Genomic DNA, 20682 nt, shown 5'->3' with positions numbered 1-20682 from the left:
GCTTGATTTTGGTCTCCTGAGACCAGGGCAGAGGAACCAACCAAACCTACCTGAATGTCTGCAGAACTATGAGATAATAAATTTGTGTTGTTTTACACTGCTAAATTTGTGATAATTTGTTATGGCAGCAATAGAAAACTAATTCAGGGATGATGAGCATTTTTGTTCTCTCGTACAATAAACATCCACAGGGCTGAATCCTTGAGCACAGTCTTACTTATTTCCTTAGGATAAATTTCTAACATTAGAATTGCAGGGACCATAGGGTCATCGAATTTAATCCGATTTTTGACCTTATAAGAAACATCCTTGTGAAAAAAACATTTAATTGGCACTGACAGAAAAAAAAAAAGAATTGCAGGGACCAAAAAAAAAAAGTCTTATTTTTTTAAGACTTTTAGTACATATTTATAAATTCATCCCTGGAAAAGTTGTTTCAGATTACACTTCCATCAGTACTCTGTTGAGAATGTCCATTTCCTGTCTTCTTGACAATATTGGGAATTTACTTTATTTGTTACTTTTAATCATTGTGATAGGTGTAAAAAAAAATACAGCGTTATAATTTTATTGCGCATTTTTTTTTTTTTTTTTTTTTGCTGTACGCGGGCCTCTCACTGTTGTGGCCTCTCCCGTTGCGGAGCACAGGCTCCAGACGCGCAGGCTCAGCAGCCATGGCTCACGGGCCCAGCCGCTTTGCGGCATGTGGGATCTTCCCGGACCGGGGCACGAACCCGTATCCCCTGCATCGGCAGGCAGACTCTCAACCACTGTGCCACCAGGGAAGCCCTATTGCGCATTTTTTAACTACTAGAAAGTTGAACATATTTTAATGATTTTATCTTTTGTGAATTATGTGTTTGTGTCCATTGTGCATTTTTCAGTTGAAGCCCCTTTTTCCTACTTTACCAAAAAACTTTTCAAATGAGAAATGATAATTTTTCTCAAGTTCCTTTTAAAAATCGACTAGGGTGATCATAACTTTTTTCTTCTTTGAGCATTTACATGATTACATCAATAGATTTCCTAATATTGCATCATTCTAGAATTTTTGAAACTATTTGGGTTGTAGAATTTTTTGTATGATGTTGACTTTGATAAGTATATGTTTCATTGAGTATTTTGGTGACACTGGTTTTTATTTTCATTTTTGAGCTAACTTTACCGTATTTTAAAATCAGTTATTGTTACTCTCCTTTAAGGAAAAAAATGAGAAACTATCTTTTTCTTCTGATTTAAAAGCTTAACTGGCGTAGTAATTGTATATTCCCTAAAGATGTAAAGGAGTTACTTATAAAATTATATAAGCACAATCCTTTTTAACAGCATTACCTCTGACACATTTTTCCCTTTTTTTTCATGTTATTCTCTTCACATTTTTTATTTAATTATAGGTCAAGTTGAACAATTTGTGTTTACGAAGATAACTTTTTTTCATTCAAATTGTCAACTTAAAAAAATATTCTATTATGAAAAAATTCAAACATGTTACAGAAGTTGTTTAATGAACCCCTATATGCCTATTATCTAGATTTGACGATTAGATTTTGTCATACGTCCTTCATCTGAACCTTTTATTTTTTCCCTTGCTGAACTATTTCAAAGTACATCTTGGAATTTTACTCCTTCATATTTTGGTATGCATCCCTAAAAATAACAGCTTCTTTCATAATCACATATCATTATCATACCTAACAAAAGTAACAATATTTCCCATTTGTAATCTAATATACAGCGTAATCAGAGTTCTCCAGTAGTCTCAAATAAGGCTATTGGCAGTGTGCTAAACTCAGAATCCAAATAAAATTCACACATTTAGCTGTTATGTCTATTAAATCTCTTTTAATCTAGAGCAGTTCCTTCTCCATTTCTTTTTTCCTATACCATTCTCAAGTTGCAAAAACAGCCATTTGTCCTATAGACTCTTCCATATTCTGAATATGTCCTTTTGCTTTCTTTGGTATTATTTAACTTGTTCTGTGTCCCTCATATTTACTGTACATTGAAGTTAGCTCTAAAGGCTTGAATAGAATTCAGATTCATCTTTCTTGGCAAGACTACTTCATAGGTAGAACTGTTTGCCCCATACATCAGGAGACATTGTCTTACTTTCAGTGATGCTAAGATCAGTGATTTCAGGTGGGGACAGCCTGGTTTCTCCATTGTGAAGGTTCACTTCAGATTTTTAATCTAATAGTTTACAGTTCATTGAATATTATTGCCAAAATTAGTTGATTAAGAATTGTAATATTTTGATTTTTCAAAATTGTTTCTTTTTATAGTTACTAGCTGTAATTCTTCTATAAAGAAGTATATTCCTCCATCAGATGGGGCTAGGTGAAATACAGTTCATAAAGGAAAGGCTTAATTACTCCCTTTTTATCTTTAATTTTCAGAGTAAGAAGCTGGTGGTCTAGTTATAATGTTTTCCAATGAATTGGTGGGTTTTAGGGGTGAGAGGTTTCTCTCATCTTTTAAAGGATTATTAGTAAACTTATGGAGGTTTTTAAAATTGAAATATGGTTAATTTACAATATTGTGTTAGTTTCAGGTGTACCGTATAGTGATTTGGAGGGGTTTTTGCAGATTATATTTCATTATAGGTTATTATAAGATATTGGGTATAGTTCCCTGTGTTATACAGTCAGTCTTTGTTGCTTGTCTAACTCATGGAGTTTTACATATTGAATATGTTTACACCCACTGCATTCTTATTCTTAAAAAAAAACTTTTTAATGAAGTATTACACACATACAGAAAAGTGCATAAATCATAAGTACATAGTTAGAAGAATTTATCACAGATTGTCCCCCTTTGGCTGCTTTTAAGATACTCTTTGTCGTTGGTTTTTTTAGCAGTTTTACTTAGAGTGGTTTTGGTCAAATTCATCCTGCTAGTGTTTATACTGCTTCTTGAATTTGTTGCTTGAAGTATTTCCTCAGTTATAGAAAATTCTCAGCTAGTACCTCTGAAATATTGTTTCTGTTCCTTTGTCTTTATTCTGGATGTTTTATTATCAACTATTTTCTATTTCACTAATTTTCTCTACAGTTGTGTCTTATCTGCTGTTTAACCCAACCATTAAGTTCTTAATTTCAGTTATTGTATTTTTAATGTCCAGATTTTTCATGCAGTTCTTTTATGTAGTTTCCAATTCTCTGCCGGAATTCTCAGTCTTGTCCTCAAATCTGTTAAGCACAGTTATTTTAAAGTACATGTCTGATGTTTCCCTGTGGGTCTGTTTCTACTGTCTATTGTTTCTCTTGTCTTTTGGTTATGTGCTTCTCTTTAGAAGTGCCTAGTTATTTTTATTAAGTGGGAGACACTGTATATGAAAAATTCTGGAGATAATTAGAGGCCCTGGGTAAGGTTTTCTTCCTCCAGAGAAGATTTTTGCTTGTGGCAACTGTCTAGGATAGGCTAGGAATGCTTTACACCCAGATTGGCCTAATCCTATCTGATTAAGATGCTTCAAAGCTGGATTTGAGTCTCTGTGAGGGGTGATCTTTTTCTTTTTACTCTTGACAATTCATGTGTAGCTCTTGGACTTTCAGATGAAAGCCTGAGGGAATTTACCTGGGCCCCTCTTCTTTGACAGACCCTGAATTCCAGTCTTTGTCCTTGCCTTCTTCAAGTCCTTTGACCCTGTCGAACTTTACACTAAGCTTCTTAGCTACTCCGCTACTCAGGCTCTTAGCTATACTTCAGCATACACCTTTATGGGAAAAGTTGTTCTAAATGCCAGATTTATCCTCTGGGCCTTCCTTTTTTCCTAAATCTTGCACTAATAATTTCTTACTGCCTTGATAGCTTTCTGAGGCCATTAAATGTGTATGATGACTTTCTGAGGACATTAAACAGTGTGTATGGATATGTACATGCACATATCCAGCTTTTATAGCAGTTCTCGGGTGAGAGAGTCGGTCTAAAACATCTATTCCACCTTCCAGAAGTCTCATATTTGAAGCTCAGCTCTTTGAAGTTTTATCTTTGGTTACTTGTTTTCACATCATGTTGACTTCTGGGTCCCTTTAACACAGTCCACTAGTCATTAAAAGCTTCCTTGATTTCCAGCACAAGGTGTCCCAGCTAATATTCTGTACTTTCTGCTACGGACCTGGTATCAGTCATCTTTTCAAGAAGACTTGGGTTGGGTGGGGTTTTTTTTCTTTTGGGTTTGTTTGGGTTTTTTGGTGGTGAATAGTGTTTAGAGAATATAATCTGACAGTTGATGTTCCCATTGCTATTTGGTTGTCATTACTACTAGACCTTTTCAGTGGACTATTAATAAAGATATATACATTTTTCCAAAGAAAAAGTCATTTGTTTATGATTTTAAATTCACATTTAACATTATGAACTTTTAGCTTTATTTCTTCGGTTTTATGTTTGTATCTCCTCTCTTACACTGAAAACCTTGATTCCCAAAAGCATTAACATAATTATTTTCTTCCATTAAGTAATCTATAGCTTCAAAATAATGCCACCAGTGTGACTGTTAACAGTGAGACTATTGAATAAAGTTTGATATTTCAGTTCTATTTGTCTTTAGAATATATTCTACTTAATATTCTACTAAGATTATACTTACATACAGTCAAACTACTATGTTCCAAAGCCACATGAAGTAATTCTTATGTCTGTATCCTTGTGTCATCCTTCTGATACATCATTCAAGTTTGTTGTCAGGTTTTAGAGAATTCTTTTTAATTCTTGATTTAATTTTATTTTGGGTTATGTAAGGTATATGTTTCCAAAGTCAAAACTGTGTAACAAGGTGTACCTAGGAAGGCCTTGCTTTCATCCCTATTCCCTCTTCTTGTTTCTTCCCTTCTTCTAAAGGTAACTATTTTTATTTGTATTATTTTTAGTTTATTCTTCCAGAGGTTTTGTTTTGTTCTGTTTGCATACACACACTCTCTCTCTTCCCTAAGTCCTTTGTTACTCAAGAGATAACATACCATGTGTACTGTTCTACACCTTGCTGTTTAAACAGTAAGTCCCAGAGGTCACTTCATCTTAGGGTAAAGCCATCTTCATTGCTTTTCCCAACTGCATAGTATTCCACTATGTGGACATACCATAGTTTATTGATGGACGTTTTGTTTTCTTTCACTATTGCAAATGATGCCATAATGAATAGTCTTGTGCATATGCTGTTGCATAGTTGTGCAGAGGTACCTTTGTAATCACTTCCTAAAGGTGGGATTTCTGAGTCAAAGTGCAAATGCCCATTTAGTTTTTCTGTATATTGTCAAATGTTCCTCCAATGAGGTTGTAACATTTTGCATTCCCACTAACATAACATGAGAGTTCCAGTTTTCCTACAATCTCGCTAATAGTATATCATTAGTTTTTCTAATTTTGCATTTTTGTCACAGATTGTCTATTTTCTTAGAGAATTGTACGAAGAATTTTAATTGAAATGTCCTCCATATCTGTAGTTACAGTCCTTTTATCTTCCCTAATGTTTTATATTTGTGTTTTTCCTCTTTTTCCTGATGAGCATTTTGTCTATCTTTTGTTTGCTTTTAAAAGGAGCAAATTTATTTACTTATTCTCTTGTGGTGTTTTTTCTGTTTTCTTATTTATTCATTTAGGGTTTTTTTAATTTAATTTTATTTTATTTTTATTTTATTTTATTTTATTTTTTGTGGTATGCGGGCCTCTCACTGTTGTGGCCTCTCCCGTTGTGGAGCACAGGCTCCGGACGCGCAGGCTCAGTGGCCATGGCTCACGGGCCCAGCCGCTCTGCGGCATGTGGGATCTTCCCAGACTGGGACACGAACCCGTGTCCCCTGCATTGGCAGGCGGACTCTCAAACACTGCGCCACTAGGGAAGCCCAGGTTTTTATTTTTTATTATTTTTTTCTGTCTTGCTTTCTATGGGTTTATAATGTTTACTATTTAAATTTTACTTATTTACTTATGGATGACTATGAGGCTGTGCCTTTTCTGTAAGTATGCCATTGGTAGCATCTCTGTTATTGATTAGCATTTTTCAATTTAAGAGATTTACATTTTCCTGTATTCAAAGCTGTGTGTTTTTTCTTTTAGAAACTCTGGATTTTTTTCCCCAAACTTTGAAAAGCCTCCTTGTCTTCACTATCTCATGCCTGGGTCAAGATTATGAAAATATTTACCTGTATATTTTCTACCGCCTTAAGATTTATTTTTCACCTTTCCGTGTTCTAGCATTCTTTTTGTTGAGAGGAATGAATTAGAGATCTTGCCTTTACTTTTTTTCTACTTAATTATTACTCAGTTAACCCAGTAGCAATGATTCAATTATTTATCCCCTCTGATATGAAATTCCATATAATTTATTGAATTCCCATGTATACTTGGATATGTTTCTGGATTCTTTTTCTTCCGATGTTCTTTTGAAAGGAGCAAATATATTTCTGTGGTACCATTTCTAATATATTAATTAGTAAAGCTTTGTGTACTATGTCTCGTTCTGTTAGAAAATGTCTTCCCTTTGCTGTTTTTCAAAATGGTAAATAGTAGTTCCAAAGTACACCCTTAACTTTCAGTCTCTGCTATCTCCTTTCTGTTTCTCATGCCCTTGGCACTATGATTAGCAAGTAACACGCCTGAATCTCTACCTCAGTAGGTTTTCAGAATGTGCTCCCTGGACCTCTCTGGGTATTTTTCAGTGTCTCTTCTCTGAGAGCTACTTGAAGTTCTCCAGTGCTGTTCTTTAGCCAGAAGTGTTTTTCCTTCTCTCTTTGGGTACTTCTCAGCTGGAAGGAGCCCTAAAGGTCCTCTTTGTACTAAGGGAAGTCCTGAACTCATCTGCCTTGACCTGTGAGGCCTACTTGATCTAGTTTCACCTATTGTTATTCCTTTCTTATATTTGACACTCTAGCCAAACTGGATATCCCTACTGTTCCATGGTCCACTTCACTATTAGGCCTTTTGTACATGCAGTTCCTTCTGCCTATCCACCTCTCCCACCAACTTGTACATGTATCTGCCTATTAATAATAAGTAATCATAGTAACTACCAGGTAATGAGCACTTTCCATCTGCTAGGCAAGACAGCAAATGTTGTGAAGTACATTGTACTATTTAATCACATCCTATAAAACAGGTAATATTCTAATTTCTCAGATGAGAAAGCTGAGGCTCAAAGAAATTCAGTAAATTGCCCAAGGACACACAGCTAGTAAATGCTAAAGCTGGGGTTCAAACTTAGGCCTGACTCCAGAGCTTATGTTCCTAACCACTCTGCTGTACTTCCTCTGGGAAGCCTCTTTCTCCTGCCTGCCCCCGCACCAACCCCCAAGTTTCCCACAGCACCAAATACTTCTCAGGGTGTATCTCCTCTAAATGATAACCTGTGTAAAGGTATGGACATGTCTGGAGCACTACTCTGTCCCCAGCACTTACCAAATCATATATTCTGTTTTACTTATGGACCATATAACTTATTTTATGTGTCTCATAATTTGCTGTTCCATGCCAGTCATTGTGCATAGGACAGCAGAGTCTAAAGCAAAAAGTATTTATGACTGTAAATGGTCACACCTCTGCTGCTAGGCTGCTAATAGGGAGTTGGATCATTCTAGTTGGGACTGGAGTTGGGTTTGGGTTTTGTATCTTCATTGTACCACCAACTTCAAATTTCCCCAGCAGTTGTTACCTATGCTTAAAGAGTGGGCCTGGGTTTGTTTGTTGTTGTTGTTGTTTTTCAGTGTTCCTTTATCATACTCTGCTTTCAGCAGTCCTTGCAGTGGAGTTAGAGAAGAGAAGAAATATTTGTATTGTCCTGGTCCAGCCTCAATCTTGAGGAGTCCTTGGGTGCATCCAGGTCTTAGAGATAGGGCTTTCTCAGCATCTCTGCTCCTCCTCCCCTTGGCAACCAAACTGCCTCGTATCTGTGGTGGGCCTTGAGTGGGAGTTTTCTGCCCCTTCCCCAGTGATAGCAGACCTCTGCTTGGTATTGGTATAGGTATGGGATCCTGGCCCCAACCCCAGTGTTAGAAGGTTTTTGCTTCTATCCCTCCACCAGCAAGAATGGATCTTTATGGTCACCTTATCTTTGATAAAGGAGGCAGGAATGTACAGTGGAGAAAGGACAGCCTCTTCAATAAGTGGTGCTGGGAAAACTGGGCAGGTACATGTAAAAGTATGAGATTACAACACTCCCTAACACCATACACAAAAATAAGCTCAAAATGGATTAAAGACCTAAATGTAAGGCCAGACACTATCAAACTCTTAGAGGAAAACATAGGCAGAACCCTCTATGACATAAATCACAGCAAGATCCTTTTCGACCCACCTCCTAGAGAAATGGAAATAAAAACAAAAATAAACAAATGGGACCTAATGAAACTTCAAAGCTTTTGCACAGCAAAGGAAACCATAAACAAGACCAAGAGACAACCCTCAGTATGGGAGAAAATATTTGCAAATGAAGCAACTGACAAAGGATTAATCTCCAAAATTTACAAGCAGCTCATGCAGCTCAATAACAAAAAAAACAAAAAGCCCAATCCAAAAATGGGCAGAAGACCTAAATAGACGTTTCTCCAAAGAAGATATACAGACTGCCAACAAACACATAAAAGAATGCTCAACATCATTAATCATTAGAGAAATGCAAATCAAAACTACAATGAGATATCATCTCACACCACTCAGAATGGCCATCATCAAAAAATCTAGAAACAATAAATGCTGGAGAGGGTGTGGAGAAAAGGGAACACTCTTGCACTGCTGGTGAGAATGTGAATTGGTACAGCCACTATGGAGAACAGTATGGAGGTTCCTTGAAAAACTAAAAATCGAGCTACCATATGACCCAGCAATCCCACTACTGGGCATATACCCTGAGAAAACCATAATTCAAAAAGAGTCATGTACCACAATGTTCATTGCAGCTCCATTTACAATAGCCAGGAGATGGAAGCAACCTAAGTGTCCATCAACAGGTGAATGGATAAAAAAGATGTGGCACATATATACAATGGAATATTACTCAGCCATAAAAAGAAACGAAATTGAGTTATTTGTAGTGAGGTGGATGGACCTAGAGTCTGTCATACAGAGTGAAGTAAGTCAGAAAGAGAAAGACAAATACTGTATGCTAACACATATATATGGAATCTAAGAAAAAAAAATGTCATGAAGAACCTAGGGGTAAGACGGGAATAAAGACACAGACCTACTAGAGAATGGACTTGAGGATATGGGGAGGGGGAAGGGTAAGCTGGGACAAAGTGAGAGAGTGGCCTGGACATATATACACTACCAAACGTAAAATAGATAGCTAGTGGGAAGCAGCCCCATAGCACAGGGAGATCAGCTCTGTGGTTTGTGACCACCTAGAGGGGTGGGATAGGGAGGGTGGGAGGGAGGGAGACGCAAGAGGGAAGAGATATGGGAACACATGTATATGTATAACTGATTCGCTTTGTTATAAAGCAGAAACTAACACACCATTGTAAAGCAATTATACTCCAATAAAGATGTTAAAAAACAAAAAGGATCTTTGCCTGTGTCTTGGGGGTGAGAGGGTTTCTTGCTTCTCTTCAGAGGCAGGTGGGTTATGTTCCTACTTCTCCCCTAGAAATAGTGGAAGTTTGCCTGTGCTCTAGGCTGAAAGGGTTTGCTGTCCCAGTAGCTTAAGGCTTTTGCTCAGCATGAGAAGAATGCCTGGGAAGTAGCAGTCTTGGTGCCTGCCCCCAGCTGCAGCTGGTCACCTTCTCTGCAAGCTTGAGCCAAGTGGAGGGGCTCATGAGCGCTCGGTGGAGTCCAGTGGAAAAGAACTTTTGGGTGAATGCAAACTCCACTACATCTGAGTTTCTCGCTTTCCAGACTGACACATTAGACCACACTTAGCTTTTAAGAATTCATTAAAATTTTAGCCGATTTCTTCTTACCCCTTTCTGTGGAGACCACCTCTTCTGCCTGCACTCTGCCAAAAGCGAGGGAGTGCTTGTGTTCCTTCCTTCCTTAGAGGGACTCGTCCCTCTTGGGAATTCATTTCACTTCATTACCTTGCAGAACTATTCTCTGATGGCCTTAAGAAGACTTTTGACTTATTAAATTATCTCTCTATTCCTCCTTGTTAGGGTAGGAGATGACATTCTTTGCAGCTTTCCACATCCTAAGCAGAAGTCAGTCTGAGTCCCTTAATGCTTCCCTGCATTGCCCAAAGAGCCCATTTGTTTTACATTTGAGGCACAGAAAGGGACTTGTCCGGTCTAGGGCAAAACTGAGACTAGAACTCATTCTAGAGCTTCTCTCTACTAACTTGTAGCTACCTCTCTTTTTCCTTTTTCCTTTTTTTAAATATCAGCACTATAGCTCTTTCTTTTTTTTTTTTTTTTTTTTGCGGTACGCGGGCCTCTCACTGCTGTGGCCTCTCCCGTTGCGGAGCACAGGCTCAGCGGCCATGGCTCACGAGCCCAGCCGCTCCGTGGCATGTGGGATCTCCCTGGACCGGGGCACGAATCCGCATCCCCTGGATCAGCAGGCGGACTCTCAACCACTGCGCCACCAGGGAAGCCCTCTTTTTGTTTTATTTTTTATAATTTTTCTTGGAGTATAGTTTCCTTACAATGTTGTGTTACTTTCTACAGTACAACAAAGTGAATCAGCTATACGTATACATATATCCCCTCTTTTTTGGATTTCCTTCCCATTTAGGTCACCACAGAGCACTGAGTAGAGTTCCCTATGCTATATACAGTAGGTTCTCATTAGTTATCTATTTTATACGTAGTATCAATAGTGTTTATATGTCAATCCCAATCTCCCAATTCATCCCACCCCCCCTTTCCCCCTTGGAATCCATACGTTTCTTCTCTACGTCTGTGTCTCTATTTCTGCTTTGTAAATAGCTCTCTTATATGTGATTCTTTACTGCCCTTCTTAGCACCACCTACCCTTCTTCCCAAGACTGAAAGAAAAAAGGGCACCAAGCATCATTAGGTCTCTGACATTCGTGTGAAATCCCTGACATACAATTTAGAGATTATTTCCCTTCTGTGCCTTAACAATATCAAAGATAATTAACAAACACTGAAAAAAATGAGATACAGAAGAATCAGTAGGTTCCTTGGTTTAGAGACTGATTATTTTCAAGCTTCGCCTTATACATTTTTATTCTCAAAGTTTGTTGGGACTTTTTTTTCCATTCTAAACGAACGGTGACACTATTTTAGGTGCTGCGATAATCTAAAGTAAATTCTGAATTTTACTGAAGTTTGAGGTCACCCTAAGATTTTTCTACATTAATTACATTTTTGGGTAGTCTAATAAAATGTGCTTTCTAAATTCAGTATTTTCTACATTCTTTAAGGAAGCTAGGACTAGGAAGGGATTTTTTAAAGCACTTATTTTTGCAAATAAAAACAAGCACTTATTTTTGCAAACAAAAAACTTCAACTCAGGTTAAGTGGTTACCTAAAGTCACACAGCTAGTTACTGTTAGAATTGGCACTGGAACCGGAACTCTTGTATCTCAGAGTGGGGTGATGGGAGGCACTCAGAACAATGTCAAAGCCATTTTTAAAAAGGCAATACATCTTCATAGACAATTATTTCACTTAGATATTACTTTTTATAGGATCTGGAAGGACATTGGTTTTATAATAAAACACCAATGTATTTTGGTTTTGTTTTTGTATTTTTAAGATTTTTTTCATGTGGACCATTTTTAAAGGCTTTATTGAATTTGTTACAATATTGCTTCTATTTTTATGTCTTGGTTTTTTTGGCCACAAGGCACGTGGGATCTTAGCTCTCCAACCAGGGATTGAACCCACATCCCCTGCATTGGAAGGTGAAGTCCTAACCACTGGACTGCCAGGGAAGTCCCAACACCAATGTATTTTGGAGAATGGAAGTGAACACTAATTCTTGATGCAAAGCCTTGCATTTTTAAAAACAATATGAAAAACTCCAAGCTCGGGTGTGTGCTTCCTCTCTTCTGCCAGTGGGAGGGCCTGGGGAGGGGTAAGAAGCACTGTTAGGCACCCCCCTTGCTGCCCAGTATGAGTAGCCTGCTAAGGGTAGCTGCTTGTTGGGGGCTGCAGCCTAGCTGGATTTCAATCAGAATGTTCCTTTTTTGTGTGTTCTCTGGCTGTTTTCCAGGTATGGGAAAACAGGTGAAGTTAGCCCATGGCCCCTGGCAGCCACCATTATCTTGCCTTTCTGCCACCAGTAAGCATGTTTTAAATAACAGCCTTCCCAGGGTTCTAGTTTAGGCTTGTGGGCCACATTCAGACCCTGTCCAAGGAATGGAGAAAACGACCACATCGTTTTACCCAAGTTGGTGGTGCTAGAGCACAGCCTTCTGCCCTCCCCCTTCCTCCCCCCCGCCCCCCCTCCCCGCATTATCTCCTCTGGTCACAGGATTGATTCTTCAGCTGTGATTTTGCATGTAATAGAAAGCTAGTTCTCGCTATCAGAAGCTCGATATTCTGGGAAAAATCCAATACTGGCTGGAAATAACATGGTGGACACAAAGCTTTTCACCGTGTGTGCCAGTGAATTTTAACAACATAGAGATAACAAGACTCCATCACTGAATGATTGGCTTTGAAGGCCATTTGCACGTTAACTTTAAAAAGAGTCTTGCTTGTGCGCTTCCTCCCCCCTCTTCCCCACTTCGGCAAAGTCCCATTAATTTTGTTGAAGGTTTTATTTTCTGCTGAAAATGCAGGAAATTTAGACAACTCTCTTGGAATCCCCCCAAAACTAATACAAACAAGATACATATGCTTCTCTTAAGGAAACTAAAAATAAATTATTTGAAACTATTTAACTGTATAAATTCCCTCTTGAAAGGAAAAGGAAGTTTATATAATGAAGCAGCCATGACTGCTGTTGACAGGGTAAGATACTCCCACAACTGCCAACTTGTCCGTTTGACGTAAATTCACTACTTAGCACAGATCATGTTCAGTGTTCATTACCAACGTGTACAAAACCATCAGAAATATCTGAAAATGGAGCCATTTTCTCAGGGCCCTTGTTTTTACATTTGAGATTTTCTACAATAAAATAAGTTTGCCTTTTTTTTTTTTTTTTTTTTTTGAGAAGAGAGTCTGTTTGACGAGGAATCCAATCCTGGAACAGAAGCTGTATGTACTAAAAAGAAAATACCATGAATGAAAAAGGCACAATATTCTCCACGTATTTTGCTTCTCTATCAATGAGCCATCTGATATTATCTCTGACAAAGCTAATTTTTGTTAGTATTTTAAAACCTGTCTTTTTTTAAAAAAAACTTATTCCATAAATGTAAGTCCATTTTTTTATACACTTCCCTAAAGGACCAGTTTTGTAAATTAATAAAAGTGTAATTTAGCAGTTATATCTAAAACTAAGAGATGTGATTCTTTGCAGTTATAGTAATTGCATTAATTTATCCACTTTGCAAAGGCAGTTATTTTTTGTTCTTTTTGTAATAATGTCTAAAATCTAAATGATTTACAGTGTTACATGTTAAAATAGATATTGTCAGAAAATTATAATCAACCACTCCCTAATTTAAACTTATTTTTAATTTCTAAATTATGTTTAATTTCTCATTTTTGTTTTATAATTGTTTTATAACATTAAAATATACAGGATGCTTTCTAGTATGATGACAATATGACAAAATATGATAGCGTATAAAATGTCTTTGCTGTAGCTTCTTACATTATATTTTCAGTTGATTTGAGTAATGTCAGAGAAGCTTTATGTCCTTGTCATTTAATTTGTAAATCTGCAGCTGAAAATAATCTTTAAAAGATAGCATTAGAATTAGAACTTGTCACAGAAACAATAAAAAAGAAGTAAAATACCTAGTAACTCCTATAAGTGTAAGAGGGTTAGTATAACCCTTAAGGAACCTCAGTCAGATTGGTTAATGCAAAGTGAAAACTAAGGGCTTCCCTGGTGGCGCAGTGGTTGAGAGTCCGCCTGCCGATGCAGAGGACACGCGTTCGTGTCCTGGTCCAGGAAGATCCCACATGCTGCGGAGCGGCTGGGCCCGTGAGCCATGGCCGCTGAGCCTGCACGTCCGGAAAAAAAACCAAAAAACAAAAAGTGAAAACTAACGTGGAGGATCTTCCCTGGTGGGCCAGTGGTAAAGAATCTGCCTTCCAATGCAGGGGACACGGGTTCAATCCCAGGTCGGGGAACTAAGATCTCACATGCTGCAGAGCAACTAAGCCCGCGCACCACAACTGTTGAGCTCAGGCGCCTCAACAAGAGAGCCTGCGTGCCGCAAACTACAGAGCCCACGCGCTTTGGAGCCCGCACGCCATGAAAACCCCCTGCATGCCACAACTAGAGAGAAGCCTGAGTGCCACAACGAAGAGACCGCACTCCACAACGAAAGATCCTGCATGCCTCAACAAAGATCCTGTGTGCTGCAACTAAGACCTGAAGCAGCCAAAAAAATAAGGAAAATAAATAAATAAAAAAGAAATATTAAAAAAAAAAAGAAAGAAAACTACCGTGGAGTATGCTTATTGATGTAAAGTTTCCAGTTTGTACTTCACCTGACTTGGGAATAAAATAAATGGTCAGTAGTTTGGTTTGGGTTTAAATGAGCAGGTGCCTATTTGGGAGTTGAGTATATTACCCTGCTTGTTGCAGCAAATTACTTATTAAAACATTGAGAATAAACTGTCAATATGTTTGAAAGCAGAAATTGTAAGCTATCGAGGTAGTTCATTTTTTTTTTTAATTTTTTTATTTATGTATTTATTTATTATTTTTGGCTGTGTTGGGTCTTCGTTTCTGTGTGAGGGCTTTCTCTAGTTGCGACGAGTGGGGGCCACTCTTCATTGCAGTGCGCAGGCCTCTCACTGTCGCGGCCTCTCTTGTTGCAGAGCACAGGCTCCAGACGCGTAGGCTCAGTAGTTGTGGCTCACGGGTCTAGTTGCTCCGCAGCATGTGGGATCTTCCCAGACCAGGGCTCGAACCCGTGTCCCCTGCATTGGCAGGCAGATTTTCAACCACTGCGCCACCAGGGAAGCCCGAGGTAGTTCATTTTTGATATTTAAGTTTAATATATTAGGACTTAACATAAATGGATGTGAATACTTGTGAACATAAAATTCTGCAGAAGTTAATATTCTGACTTGTATTACTACAGTAGTCATAGCATCGCACTGGGTTGCTCTTGGATGACTTTGAGAGAGAATTCTAAAACTCAAAGTTTCTTCTTCCTCTTCTACTAATTCAAATACCAATGTGAGATGAAAATATAATTGAGAGAGCTATAGTCAAGATTATTTTGATAGTTCCCTTTGTTCCAAAAACATAAAAGTAATACATGAACTATAACAAGAGAACCTTTAAAACATATAGCCTTACCCCAAAATGAGATAGATACTTCAGGATCAACCAGAAATAGAAAAAGCCGTCAATGCAGATAGCAAGGTCTGAAGCAGTGAGGCTGCCAAGCTTCAGGCCTGGAAGGAGGCGGGAGTGGCTGGGAGCTCAACTGCTGCAGGGCAGGCGTAGCACTAAGGGGCCCAGTGAGAGGCAGCATGCTAGTGCCAGGTTCCCTGCTAGAAACTGAGAGCTGGAATAGACCACTTACTGTAAAGAGCCTGAATAGAAGTACTAATAATGACGATTAAGTTCTATGCCTAGGGAGGTGGGAGGACACAGAACCAGCTTCACGATGGGATCTTGAGCCCGTTGTGAGGGATGTGGCTTGGTGACGGACCCTGCCTATACTGCCTTCAATGTGACTGCAGGGCAGCAGCCCTGAGATACCAACAGTGAGACCTAGTTTCAGACTGGGGGCTCTAGGAAGCTGCTGCATGACCTGTAGATTTGGGGGGATTAAGCTACATCAGATGAGCCTACACAACCAAAGTTCCAAATACATGCCAAAATCTAACTTAATGCTAAGAAAGACAGTCATGAACATAGTCATGATCATAAGTAAGGTAAATTTATCCAAAGAGAATTAAAATTTAATAGGATAATTTTGAAAGCACTCTTAAGTATTTTTAATACCCTCAAAGATAAATGAAGGATATAATATTCATTGAGATGAATAAATAATTAATGAAATAAAAACAGGGAGAAATGAAATAAGAACATGACTCAGAGAACTATTCAATTAGAAAGCTTAGAATGAAAACTATAGTCGTTAAAATTGAAAGCTCGGTAGACAAAATAAGTTCTAAAGTGGGTACTATCAAAAAGGGTTAGTAAATTGGAAGGTAATGAGAAAAAATTATCCAAATTATCTTTATGGAAGAGACTAGGTTGTCAGATGAAAAGTATGCTCTGTATACTGAGCAGGACACATAAAGATAAATCAACACCTAAACACATGGTCGTGAAACTCAAGAGTGTTAAAGGATAAAAAGTAAATCTTAAAAGCTATCAAAAAGATTTTCTACAGGGGAACAGTAGTTAGGTTTGCAGTAAACTTCTCCATGACAGAAATAGATGCCAGAATAAAGTGAACCGATATCTTTAAAGTGCAGAAGAAAGTAACTGTAATTCTAACTATAATTCTTATTTATATATAGTTAAAATATAATGTAAGAGTGAATGCAAAATCAAGACATATTTCAACCACACAAGGACTAAAAGAGTTTATTAGCCATAGACTTCACTGAAAGCACTACTAAAGGATGTACTTCAAATAGAAGAAGAATAGATCTGTAAAGAAGTGGAATGCAAGAAAGAGTGGTGTACACTGAAATTCATATGTAAATTTAGTTAACCATTGACTTTTTAAAAACCAATTTATGGGGTTTTTTAAAAGATGAAATTAAAAATCTAAGCTACTGTAACAAAACAAGGAAGAATGAGGTCAGGGGCTTGCTGTTCAAGGAGCAGCGAAAGTATGTTAACCTCCTTAGATCTTGTTCAGGAGGTAGACAGCAGTATTTTTAAAGTTGGATGTGTATGTTAAAATTTTAAGGGCTACCTCTATAAGAATAGAAATGCTATCTTTAGCCTGTAAACCAGCAGAGAGGAAAAGGAGGGGCCAGGATAACAAAAAGCTTTATTAATTCAACAGAAGCTGGAAAGGGAAGACAGGTTTGGAAGAGGTACACTTATAAAGGATGGCAAAAAAATATGGCAGGTTATACATTCCAGAGATGACGGCCACAACATCTTCTGCTTCACGTGCTCTTCTAGAACTTTGCCACTCCTCAGTAAATTGTGTGTGGCACCATTTGGTAGTAACACTAAATGGCAGTGACAGTAAGTGATTTCCAACATTGAATCTCCTGGAACCTTCAACCTGTGAGGAAGCTCATGCAGCCCAGAAGAGACCATGCAAAGAAGAATCAAAGGCTCTGGTCCCCACCCACAGCTGTGCCCCCAGCTCACAGCCAGCACCAACTTGCCAGCCATATTACAATAGAGAGCTGTCATAGAAGTAGACTCTCCAACCGCCACTCAAGCAGCCCCATGTGAAGCGTATGGAGCAGAGACAAACTGTTCCCACCAAGGCCAGCCCAGATTGTTAGCAAAACAAATGATTATTGCTATTCTAAGCTGCTAAGCTTCGAAGAACAGGCATACCTTGGAGATAATTTCAGGTTCGGTTCTAAACCACTGCAATAAAGCGAATATCACAATACAGTGTGTCACAAATCTTTTGGTTTCCCAGTGCATATAAAAGTTATGTTTACACTAAGTCTATTATGTATGCAATAACACACTGTCTAAAAAAACAAATGAGCATATCTTAATTAAAAATTACTTTATCGCTAAAAGCTGCTAACCATCATCTGATAATGCAGGGTTGCCACAAACCTTCAATTTGTAAAAAAACACAGTTATCTGTGAAGTGCAGTAAAATGAGGTATGCCTGTAGTTAGTTATACAGCAATAGATTACTGATATAAAGTCACAAAACAAGATGGTAGGAATAAATTCCAAAGATATCAGTAATAACAATGTAAGTGAATTAAACTCAAAAGTCAGACTATTAGATTAGATTTAAAAATTATAAAGCCTAGCAGCATAGTTGTTTTTAACCGTATTTGTTTTCAGTAACACAGAAAGTTTGAAAATTAAAGATATACCTAGCAAATGCTAAACAAAATAAAGATGGTATATATATTATATATATATTATATTTATATATATATATATTTCTTTTGGGGGGGGTGCTGCATTGGGTCTTCATTGCTGTACGCAGCCTTCCTCTAGTTGTAGCGAGCAGGGGCTACTCTTCGTTGCGGTACACAGGCTTCTCATTGCGGTGGCTTCTCTCGTTGCAGAACATGGGCTTCAGTAGTTGCAGCACGTGGGCTCAGTAGTTGTGACACGCGGGCCCTAGAGCACACGGGCTTCAGTAGTTGTGGCACGTGGGCTCAGTAGTTGCAGCACATAGGCTCTAGGGCCCACAGGCTTCAGTAGTTGTGGCTCGAGAGTTCTAGAGTGCAGGCTCAGCAGTTGCGGTGCACAGGCTTAGTAGGTCCATGGCATGTGGGATCTTCCCGGACCAGGGATCGAACCCGTGTCCCCTGCATTGGCGGGTGGATTCTCAACCACTGCGCCACCAGAGAAGTCCCAGCAATATTAGTATCAGTAAAACATACACTTATGAATAAAGAGAAGCAATACATAATGATAACGTTTTTAAAAAGAGGCCAATCATGAACCTACAGTCATTTTGAATACAAGAATCACTCAGAGGAATTGATAAATACTTAATCACTACGGGAAATTGTGATATAATGTTATTAAAAACTGATGACTCTTTCAGGCAATGAATATTAAAAAGAACAATTACACTTGTTCATGAGAAAATGAGAGCAGGAGCTTTCCTACATTGTCATTGTAAATGGGTTGTTATAGCTCCTTATGCAATGTCTGGCAACATCTATGAACATTACAAACACAACCTTTTCAGCCATCCCTCTCCTGGAATCTCCCAAAGAAACAAGAGTGCCCATATATAAGAACAGAGCTACCAGGATGCTTATTGCAGCCTTGTTTATGGAAACAAGGAAACAAAATAAATTGGATGCCCATTAGTAGAAGGACATTTTGATAAATTTTACATGTTTTACACATATAAACCTATAATACATTGTTACTGTTTTGTTTCTGGAATCAGTTTTCCTTTAGAATGATTTAAAATAAAAATGTCTTTATTTCCTTGTGTAGATCTACAGTTCTGTCTAGTTTCATATTCCTCCTGTCTGAAGAAATTCCTTTAACATTTCTTATAGTGTGGGTGTACAAGTAATACATTATCTCAACTTTTTTTAGTCTGAGAAAGTATTTATCTTACCTTCCTATTTGAAAGATATTTTTGCTAGTGATAGCATTCTTGCTTGACCTTTATTTCAACACTTTATTGATGCTGCTTCATTTAGATTGGCTTGCATAATTTCTCATGAGGGGTCTACTGTAATTCTTAGCTTTGTGCCTCTGTATTTAATCTGTTTTTTCCTTGGGCTGCCTTCAAGATTTTCTCTTTCTCTTTGGTCTTCAGTAGTTTGAATATGATGCATCTAGTTGTGTGGTTTTTTGTTGTATGGGTGGGGGGGTTGTTTAGGGAATACTTTGGAGTTATTCTGAGCTTCTTGTATCTGTTGTTTGATTCTTTTGTTATTTTAAAAAAATGCTCAGCCATTATCTCTAAAAGATTCTTTCAAGTCTACTGTTGAACCTATCTAGATATTCTTTACTGCTATTACCTTTTTTTTTTAATTCTAACATTTCCACGTGTTACTTTCTTATAGTTGTTTTTTTTTTGTAATTTTTAAATTTTATTTTTGGCCACATGGGGTCTTCGTTGCTGCATGTGAGCTTTCTCTAGTTGTCGTGAGTGGGGGGATACTCTTCGTTGTGGTGCGCAGGCTTCTCATTGTGGTGGCTTCTCTTGTTGTGGAGTATGGGCTGTAGGTGCACGGGCTTCAGTAGTTGCAGCAAGTGGGCTCAGTAGTTGTAGCACATGAGCCCTAGAGCACACAGGCTTCAGTAGTTGTGGCACACAAGCTTAGTTGCTCTGTGGCATGTGAGATCTTCCCAGACCAGGGCTCGAACCCGTGTCTCCTGCATTGGCAGGCAGATTCTTAACCACTGCACCACCAGAGAAGTTCCTTCTTACAGTTTTCAACTCTGCTAAAATTCCCCATCAATGCAAGCATATTATAGACTCATAGTAGATTTTGTATATCATAATTCTTTTAAATTCCCTATTTGATATTTTCAGTATCTGTGTATCTCTGGGTCTGCTGATTACTTTTGTCTCTTGGACATGGATTGTTTTTACTTGCTTTTTGTTTATCTCATAAATTTTGATTGAATGCTGGACATTATGGTTAAAACAATATAGGTGGAGGTAAATTGTATGGAAACAAGTATACCTTTTTGTCTGCTAGACCAGGGGTGGTAAACTTTTCTGTAAGGCACCAGCTAGTATTTTTTATTTTGTAGGCCATACAGTCTTTGAAGTGAAGTGTACTTTATCAGATATTAATATAGCCATCCCTACTTTCTTTAGATTAATATTTGCATGTTATATCTTTTTCCATTCTTTTACTTTCTATCTAACTTTATTTAAAGTGAGTTTTATATTTGAAGTTTCTTATAGATTGCGTATAGTTGGGTCATGTGTTTTTTATCCACTCTGCCATTCTTTGGGTTTTAATTATTGTATTTATACTGTATACAATTAATGTAATAATTGATATGTTAGAACTTAAGTCTGCCTATTTTACTTTC

The 20682-nt window shown here is 38.0% G+C and overlaps 1 protein-coding gene across 3 annotated transcripts in view; it reads left to right on the top strand.

Moving 5' to 3' along the window:
- The window catches only part of DYM (dymeclin), a 379359-nt gene that overhangs the window by 273142 nt on the left and 85535 nt on the right, over window positions 1-20682 (top strand). The gene's annotated exons all lie outside the window — the stretch shown is intronic.

Source organism: Globicephala melas, chromosome 13, assembly GCF_963455315.2.
Source record: "Globicephala melas chromosome 13, mGloMel1.2, whole genome shotgun sequence".
Classification (NCBI taxonomy): domain Eukaryota; kingdom Metazoa; phylum Chordata; class Mammalia; order Artiodactyla; family Delphinidae; genus Globicephala; species Globicephala melas.
Note: the sequence above shows the minus strand (reverse complement) of the source record. Positions and strands in the feature narration are given on the sequence as shown.